Here is a 9,810-nt window from a genome sequence, read left to right as displayed (position 1 = left end):
TCCAGCTCAGGGTTTGGATTTGGTAAAGCAGGTGAAGCCCTCTGTCGTTTGGGGGCGTTGACGCCACTCGCCCCATCTCGGCCCATTGTCACCCGCCGAGGTCTTGCTCATCCTCGCTTGCCGGAGAACTTGCCCGCCTGACACCTCACACACCCGTCTGTCGTCAGACAACCCACGCGCCCGGCCACAGAAACGCCCCGTTTCCACTGGGAGCCACCAGCTGCTTCTGCGCACAGCCCCGGAGCACCAGAGGGTGGTGGGCACGGTCTCCCCCGCCCCAGGAGGGTGGCTCACCGGGCCCCACAGGGACAGTGGCTTCCCCGTGCCATGGTCTCCCGAGGCCCGGAAGTCGTGCCCTGAGTGGGGACCCCACACAGAAACACCAGGTTCTGACCCCCTCCCTGTGTGGTGGGTCCCTGGCTCTCAGGGGCGTCTCCCTGTGTTCAGTTTCTCAGCCTTTTGCTTTCGTGGTCGTGGGACGAAGTGACTTGATGGCAGTGGCTAAGGTTACCCCCACCATCGTGATATCAGAGGGGAAGCTCCTCTTAGGTAGCACATTGGTCAGACACAAAAAAATCGTGTAAAACCGACCCGGTCTATAAAAGCCGCACCAGCCAAGCAGGCCTTAGCGTTCATACTCAGACAAGGACATCTGCGCCCAACCTGCCTCCCCACCTAAGCCAGTCCTCCTCCTCGAAGGTTCCAGTGGGCTGCCACAAGCGGGTCGGTCACCTCTCATCCGGATCTGTCCTCCGTCCCCCCGGCTCCCGCCTGTCCGCTCTGTGACGTGCATAGACAGACGTCCTGGTGGCAGTCGCTGGCCCCGCGCTGCTTTCAGATGCTTAGGGTCCTACGTCTCAGGCCCTCGTGCTCCCCGTGGGTGCGGTTTTGTCCGGCTCAGTTCAGCCATTGTGCAAGACCCAAGCTCAGGTCCCACTCAGGGGCCGGCGTGGGCTGCCCTGGTGGCTCCAGCATGGAGCACGGAGCCCTGCAGATAGGACTTCCTCGGGACACGACGGCGCGTCGGGGAGGAGGCCGAGAGGCCTGTTCTTGAAGCTGTCTTGTTTTTACGCCTCTCGGGACTCGAGGGGTCACAGTAAGCAGCAGGCAGCGAGTGTAAGGGTTTGATGAGGATGAGCCTTTCCCAAAACGCTTCTTCTTTTCTTTTTAAAGATTTATTTTATTGGTTGAAAGACAGAGTTACAGAGAGAGGTAGAGACAGAGAGAGAGGTCTTCCATCCGCTGGTTCACTCCCCAGATGGCCGCAATGGCCAGAGCTGCGCCGATCTGAAGCCAGGAGCCAGGAGCTTCTTCCAGGTCTCCCACGTGGGTGCAGGGGCCCAAGCGCTTGGGCCATCCTCTACTGCCCTCCGAGGCCACAGCAGAGAGCTGGCTCGGAAGAGCAGCCCCTGGGACTAGAACCGACGCCCATATGGGATGCCGGTGCTTCAGGCCAGGGCTCTAACCTGCTGTGCCACAGCACCGGCCCTGCAAAGCCCTTGTTCTTAGTCTTACCAAGGTGCTCTCACTCTGCAAGCATCAGGATTGGCCCGTGCAGTGTGCAGTGCGGTGTGGAGCTACGGTTAGCCTTTGGGTCTTCTCATCTCAGAGAGAGCGCGACAGCACGGACAGCCCCGGGACAGCTGGGACCCTAACCAAAGAGAGAACTTGTGCAGGAGAAGCTTGGGTGCCTGGTTTCATCCCCGCGGCCTCCTTCCCTAGGGACCCACTGAACTTGCTGGGACCCAGCGAGGGATTTCAGGCCGTTGTCACTCGGGGAATCTCGCCCCAGGTGGAGGCATTGTCTGTCTCTGGTTATTCTGAATTCCCCAAGACTCCAAGCACTTCTGGCTCCAAAGAGGAATCTTCCAGCAACTCTGGGTGCCTGTCCAAGACCTGGGGGGGGGGTCTATTCACCATCTTCTTTCCCCTTGTTGAGATGGACAGGAAGAGCTCACAAGCCTCAGTAGGGAATTGGGGTGGGGTCTCACATGGAGGGGATTTGGAGCTACGCCAGGGGTCCCATGATGCTTCACTGCACAAAGCCAGGCAGTGTGTCAAGCAAAATGGCACAGATGGGTTTGCCATTGGCCAGGGCCACCCAAATGTCTTTCACCTGACTCTAGGCCTGGCCAGGGGTTAGGATGTCCCTGCCAGGGTCAGGTATGCGAGGGAGGGGCCTAGCAGAAGCTGGTGCAGGCCACTGGCTTCTCTGACATCTCTCATTGGGCAAAAGACTGAGGCCCTGGGAAGGGGCCTTGGGGCCAGCGCTTCTGTCCCCACAGCAGAGCCCAGGTCTTGGTGTGGGGTTTTTAGGGGAGTTAGAGGGCTGACAGCTCCAGCTCAGTCTTGAGACCTGGATACCGGATCCTGGTCCCTCTGGGGGGCAACCCGAGGCCCGGGTCTCAGCAGCTTGCAGGGACGTGGCTTTGTGCTTAGTGGCCAGAAGGCTCCTGTGCCCGGCAGTGGAGGGCAGGGCGAGACCAGGGGACTGACAAGGCCCCCCACAGAGCACAGCTGGGAATTTGGGCTCCTCTCAGGGACCAGGAGGGCACCCCGGGAAGGGTGGAGCTGGGAGGCAGGGCTGTGCATGGGCTTCCTCCAGCCTGACCGCCCCTGTGGGCTGAGGGGTCCCACCCACTGCCACGCTCTGTGGAGCTGTGAGGGCTCCACCTCTCAGGACGGTCTGCCCGGGGACACAGGGGGCGCAGGGCCCCTGCCCTCTGATCCAGGGCTGCCGCACTTGGGCTGCTGTGTAGACGGGTACCTCCTGCAGGAAGCTGGCTTTGGCCATGATGGTGTAGACGGGGAATGAGAGACTGCGAGGTGGGGCCCAAGGAGAGGCCTCCCGCCAGGTCTGGTCTGAGCTCCAGTTCCGCTCTGTGGTGTGTTCTGGGTGCCTCCTGAGCTGTTCATGAACTTGGTCGTGGCTCGTGGGTGACCTCTCTCTTTCTCTGGGGGAGGGACTATTGGTGACTTCAGTTCCTGGATGTCTGCCCGGTTACTGGTGGTGGTGGAATGTACCAGGTCTGGGAGTCAGGGAAAGCAACCCAGCCCATGTAAGACTTGTCTCTCTCTGACACAATGGGAATCACAACCTTTACTTTGCCTCTGTCTTGGGTGTTTCCAGGTAATGATGAATTATCATTAATGCATTTCCAGTGGCAATGTTCTATAATTTGTAAACCCCCACTCAAGTGTGAAATATAACTAACGGCAAAAACCAACATCAATGTATTTGGCAGTTGGACTGATGGCCTCATGAGCATTCTAGAGTGCCTACTGTATACTGGACACTTGTATACACACAGTATCAGTGGGTGCTTACTGCAACCTCTGAGAAGCTCACCGAGATCACCCCCACTCACAAACGAGGACACAGAAACCCAGAGACCGGAGGCCTCACCACGGGTCTTGTGGTAAGCGAGACAGCACGGGCTCTGCTCTGCCTCCATGGGGTCCCAAATCTCTCACCACGGCTTGGGTCAAACCTGGGGAGCCGGGGTGTTCTAGGAATGGGATTGCTAGCCGCTGTGTGCCGACAGAGGAGGCAGAGGCCAACCCCACGGGCGGCCTGGCTTGGCTATCAGTGAGAGGCCGGTGGGGAGAGCCCTAAGGAAGCCGGGAGCACCGGGGATGTTGGCATCGCTAAGCGCAAGGATCATTAACCCCGACTCCACAAACAGACTTGGGACAGCGTCTGAACCCCTTAAAATAACCCATCAGGTCACGAGTATACGCCCATGTGTCTGCCCTTTTGTGGGAAGGAGGTCCATGACTTTTATCGCAGTCTTAACAATCCATGGCCGTGAGGTTTTAATTCCTCCAGTTTCTCCTGCAGCTGGGCTGCCCCCAGGTCGGCGCAGCAGGTGCGGACCCCCACTCGTCTCTCGACCCTTCAGAATGGCTTCAGTGCCACGGGTCTTGCTTTTATCAAACGGCCTGCTCTCAATTTTCTGTTTTTCTCTATTTCCTGCTATTATTTATGAACCAAGGTTAGCAATTTTCTTCAGAGAACTGGGGGGAGGGAAAACGCATACTAATTTTATGATCCAAGTGCTTCCTTCTGTCTCCTTAATGATTTTCCGCACTTTCCTCAAAAGGTGTGATTCCCTCCTCACACCCAGCTGTCTGCACTCACTCACATCGATGTGCTAGGAAAATAAAAAATAAGCTGTTCAGAAAGTGTTGATGCTGTAAGTATTCTAGAAAGGATAGTGCTTTTAAAAATAATTCCCCAAGAGCTCTTTTTTTTTTTTTTTTTTTTTTTTTTTTGACAGGCAGAGTGGACAGTGAGAGAGAGAGACAGAGAGAAAGGTCTTCCTTTGCCGTTGGTTCACCCTCCAATGGCCGCTGTGGCCGGCGCACCGCGCTGATCCGAAGGCAGGAGCCAGGTGCTATCCTGGTCTCCCATGGGGTGCAGGGCCCAAGCACTTGGGCCATCCTCCACTGCACTCCCGGGCCACAGCAGAAAGCTGGCCTGGAAGAGGGGCAACCGGGACAGAATCCAGCGCCCTGACTGGGACTAGAACCCGGTGTGCTGGCGCCACAGGCAGAGGATTAGCCTAGTGAGCCGCTGCACCGGCCCCAACAGCTCTTAACGGGTCTGATTGGAAGCTTCCCGACCTCCCTTGTTTATCTGGTGCACAAAGCAGTGGAAATCACCGGCTCCCTTCGTCGTGCGGAGCGGTGGAAACCAGGCACGTTGTGTGTGGTGTTTGACGTCCTGCAAACCGGTTCCAGATCCCGCACACCGTAATCCCCGCCGTGATTGCTGCGATGGAGCGTGTCCTGCGGAGTGTCAGGAGCTTACGGGTGTCTCCTGGAAGGAAGAGCACATCAGACACAAATGGCCGAAGCAGCAGCCACACGGCGCTGACGTAGTTTCACAAGGAAAACTCTCTGGAACCTCGCCAGAGCCGGGCTGTGTCTGTGGCCCCAGGGGGAGCCAGGTGCCCTCCCTGGGTGCAGGCCACCACCTGACCTTCCAGGGACAACGGGCTTCTGTCTCCCCAGCTCCTCCAGAGGGGCCCAGGGAGCAATCCAGGGCCAGGCTGACCGAGCCAGAGCGGGCCCCTCCCTCTGGGAAGAGGCTGGGGTAAGACCAGGCCCGCTGGGGCGCTTGACTGACGGATGCCCCGCCCCTCACAAAGCCAGCAGGAAATCGTCACGGAACAAATAGACCTGGCTTCATTTGCGTTTCAGATGAACAGTGGATAATTTCCCAGTGTAATTGTGACCCAGGCGTGTATGTGCGTGTATATCCCGGATATCGCATGAGGCAATGCAGACGCTTTATTCTATTTGCAAAATGACTGTGTGGTTTCTAGGAAATGGGAGCTGTGGCTTGTCTGAAGTGATTTGTCTGAAATGGAGTTTCCTGTATTTTTACCGCTCAGCCTGGCAACGCTGGTGCAGCCCAGAGGGCGCCTGCACAGGCTGTGTGTGTTGTGTTGGGCGGTTTGGTTCTGGCAGGTTCTGGCACCTCACGTAGATGGAGCCATGCAGATGCTGTCTGTTGTGCTGGTGGGTGTCCTTTGTCATACTGAGTGGCATTCTATGGTGCGATCACACCACAGTTTAGCCGTTCACCTCTTGATGGCCTCAGTTGTCCCAGGTCTCATCTATTAAGAATAGAGCGTCTTTGAGTTTTGATGTACAAATGAGGGTTTTTGCAGGGGGGAGAGAGGAAGAGAGAGGAAGGCAAATGTTTTCATTTTTCTGGGTCAATCACCTAAGAGTAGAGTCACTGGATCCTGTGGTCAGCGTATATTTGACTTTATAAAAGTCTGCCCACCCATTTTCCAGAATGGATGCACTATTTTGCATGGTCCCCAGCGCCATGTGAGGGTTCCCGTTCTCCTTTCTTGCCAGCACTTGGCATTGTCTATGCTGTTTTCTCATGGTTTGGAGAGTTTTACGTAGTTCTTTGTTATGGTTCTAATTTGCATGCCTCAGATAATCCAGCCGGGATCTTTTCACGTACTTAATGTCCACTTGTGCATTTGAGATTGTGTGTTCAAATCATCGGCTTTTGCCCATTTTTCCTTAGGCGATTTTCCTTGTTGAGCTGTCCGAGTTCTCCCTGCACCCGGGACACCAATCCCTTCCAGACGTCTTCTCCCAGCCTGTGACTTGCCGCTTACTTGCAGGGTGTCTTCTGAAAAGACATCACCTTTACTTTTGAGTAAGTTCAATTTACTGCTTTCATGAATGGAGCTTTTCATGCTCTAAGAAATCACTTTCCTATCAAAGTGTACGGCTCGGTGTTTCACACTTACGTCTGTGATACATTGTGAGTGGATTTTCCCTGCGATGACATGTGAGTGTCCAGATGCATTCTTGTCCCCGTGTCACTGCCCAAATGGCTGCGATTCTATTGACTTAGGCGCCTACCCTTTCCCCAAGTTACCAGGCACCTCTGTTCCCAGGGTCATGTCACCAGGTGTCTTTGTTATAAATTAAATGATTGTGTGTGTGTGTGTGTGTGTGTGCGCGCCTGTCTCTTGTATGCATTCTGGTCCTTTGAGTTAGATGTCTGTCTACACAGCTCTGCCCTCGCTTGAGGATTGCAGCTTCACAGTAGGTAATTAAACCACGTGCGCCCAAGTGCCTGTCCCAGATGGCTGCTTCCTGGCAGACTCCCAGCTGGGACCCCCGGGCAAGCGTTACTGGGCGTCCTTCATCCCACATCCCACGCCTCCTCGTCGTGGTGCCCGTGTTTCCAGGGTCCTGCATCTTTTCCTGAGCCCACAGCATTCACAGTGGCTCTCCAAATGGTGTCACCACAGGACACGTGTTTGTTTTTTCTCTTTCTCTCTGCAATAATTTCTTCCTATCTTTGCAGGGTGTACAATGAGAGCTGTTGAAGGTTCTCACAAGTAAAGTTGACTTTGCATTTTCAACTCTTAGGTTTTGGTCTTTCTCTACTTTCGCTGCCACCACAGAGCGAGGCCAGCACGATTGTTCATTCTGACAGAGTTCAGCCTTTTTGTCCTCCTCCCACAAGACACGTGGTAAAGGCGACGCCCCCGTGTGACACTCCCGTCGCCCTGCGAGCTCTCTAAAGAAGTCCCTGTACCGTCCCGAGGGCCCTACTCTTTTCCTCCTGCTCAGAAATGTGCGTTGATGTCAGAATGATTGGCACCTGATGGCCCGGAAGCCTCCACTTAGCTTTCCGTGGCCACCCCTCCTGTACCTGCTCCTCGTTCTGAGTGACAGGTCGCCTGTGTCCCGCACCACTGTGCATCGGCGGCTCTGTGTGTTGTGTGACCCAGAACAGCGCCAGGTAGCACAGGGGTTTCGTGCTTGTTGGACAGACGCCCGAGTAAGCAGTGGGATAACCCCTGGTACCTCCTGGTGATGGGAATTTAGGGTCCAGGAAGTGCTACCCTGGAGTCAGCTCACGGTGGCCACGAGGGGCTTGCCCTGGTCTCCTCCCAGGTCCAGGTCCAGCAGGGCCACGTTGGAAGCTCCAATCAGCCCCAGTGGTGTCAAGTTAGGGCTCCCCCACCCCGCTCTGCAGGAGCAGTTGCTCAGCTCACGCTGGGTGCAGCCTTCCTGCTGGTGAGAAGACAGGTGCCTGCAAGATGGGCTCGCGCTGCGCCGGGCGGTCAGTCAAGGCCCACACCCCAGTGCCGTTGAGTCTGTGACGTCATGGGGGGCGTGAGGAGGGACTCTCACCCAGGAACAATCTGCAGGCAGCCTCGGGAGACAGCAGCTCATTAGTGGCCCAGGTGCCGACTCTGCGTCCCCAGGCATGCCTGCCTGCCTCGGCGCTGCTCACCCCAGCAACGGCAGGGCACCGGGACCGCTCACTCCAGCAACGCAGGGCACCGGGACCGCTCACTCCAGCAACGCAGGGCACTGGGACCGCTCACTCCGACAACGGCAGGGCACCGGGACTGCTCACCCCGACAACGGCAGGGCACCAGGACTGCTCATTCCAGCAACGCAGGGCACCAGGACCGCTCACTCCAACAACGCAGGGCACCGGGACCACTCACCCCGACAACGGCAGGGCACCGGGACCGCTCACCCCGACATCGGCAGGGCACCGGGACCGCTCACCCCGACAACGGCAGGGCACCGGGACCGCTCACCCCGACAACGGCAGGGCACCGGGACCGCTCACTCCGACAACGGCAGGGCACCGGGACCGCTCACCCCGACATCGGCAGGGCACCGGGACCACTTGGTCCCAGAATTTCTACGCCTCTTTGTGCAGAGGCAGCTGCCTGCACGCAGACGTAGCTGGACAATTTCTCAGTTAGCTCAGTCATTATCCTGTGGTGTTCGGACACTCTCTGGGGTCTTTTACACCATCAGACCAAATTGGCAGCGAGAAACTTGTAAGTCTGTTTACACATGTTTTGGGTTAGGGAAGAGTGGTGTGGATTGTGTTCCAAACAGCATTGTGGTATTTTCAAGAGAAGTTGCATTTCGGTTTGAATTAAGTTTACGTACAATCAAAGCGTATGTGACATTTCTCATCAACAGCGTAAACCTAAAAGGAAAGCTGGACGGGTCTGGAACACGGAACTTTCCCCTACATTTTGACATTCTGTAGACACCCAGAACATTCCATCACACTTAGCACAGCACGCCATTGTCTCTGCGCCCTGTGTGGCTGCAGGCCCTGTGACACACATCAGGGGGACGGGGAGAGTGAGGCTGCCCTCCAGAGCACAGGTGTATCATGGGAGACCGAGCCACAAGCAATTATAGCGTAGAGTCGTGAGCTTGGCTGAGCCTACAAAGGAACCAGGGACACCTTCTGGGCCAGGTGCTGCCTGGAGTGCGCAATGCTGAGCGGGAGTCGTCCCAGAGAGGGAGGTGTGTCAGGCAGGGGGAGGAGCAGGTGCGGAGGCCTGGCCCTGGGGTCCCCGGGGCTCGGGGGTGCACGTGCAGAGGCAGGGTTCATCAGGAAGGGTGGGCTTCATGACTTGTGGACCCCAGGGAGTCTGTGGAGCAGGGTGTCCCTGATGAGCCACTTGGTTCGGCTTTGGCTGATGCCCACGTTCCAGCGTGAAGTTGGAGGGCACCATGCAGGGCGGTGGGGACAAACAGCAGCTTTGTCACTCTGCACGCCCCCCATCGAGGCCAGAGGACGGGGCTTGGGGATGGAGGAGCTTGTGGAGAGAGTTACAGCACGTTGTGAGCCCCGGCCTCACCCCTAGAGAGTTACAGCACGTTGTGAGCCCCGGCCTCACCCCTAGAGAGTTATGGCATGTTGTGAGCCCCGGCCTCACCCCTAGCCAGGGGAGTGAACGTCACCGTGCCCGGTAGCACAGCCTGGCAAGAAGCCGTCCCTTCCTGTAGAACAGCACGTTTGGACGAAGTCCCCACCCTGGAAGCTTTAACCACCAGCTTGGGTGGGCAGTTTTGTTTGCTGAAAGTGACCAGGAGAGCAATGGGACAGGACCTGGCATCCATGCAGGGACAGGAGGAGGGTCAGCCTCCCAGTGTGAGTTGGAGGGGTGGCGGCACCCCAGGTGTGGCTGCTGTTGTGGTCTTGCTGGCCCATGCAGAGGTCACAGATGTGTGTGACTTCCCCCGGGGAGGGTTTGTGTCTTTATTCAAAGAGGGTCCAAGGTGCAGAGAGCTTTGGCCCATGGCTCCAGGCCGGGAGCCCATTCTGTCTGTCAGAGACCTCACAGGCCCAGCGTGTGACTCCTCGGTTTCCTTTGGTAGCAGGTGGCCTGCTGGGGGCGTGGCTTCTGTGCCCGGGGGCGGGGAAGCTGAGGACCCTGGTGAGGGCTTGCAGTTTGGAGTGTGAAGCTGAGGACAGATTTGAGAGCTCTTTAGGAA

Source organism: Oryctolagus cuniculus, chromosome 3 (assembly GCF_964237555.1).
Source record: "Oryctolagus cuniculus chromosome 3, mOryCun1.1, whole genome shotgun sequence".
In the NCBI taxonomy this organism is placed as follows: domain Eukaryota; kingdom Metazoa; phylum Chordata; class Mammalia; order Lagomorpha; family Leporidae; genus Oryctolagus; species Oryctolagus cuniculus.
The sequence above is the reverse complement of the archived record's forward strand: the minus strand, read 5'-3'. Positions refer to the sequence as shown.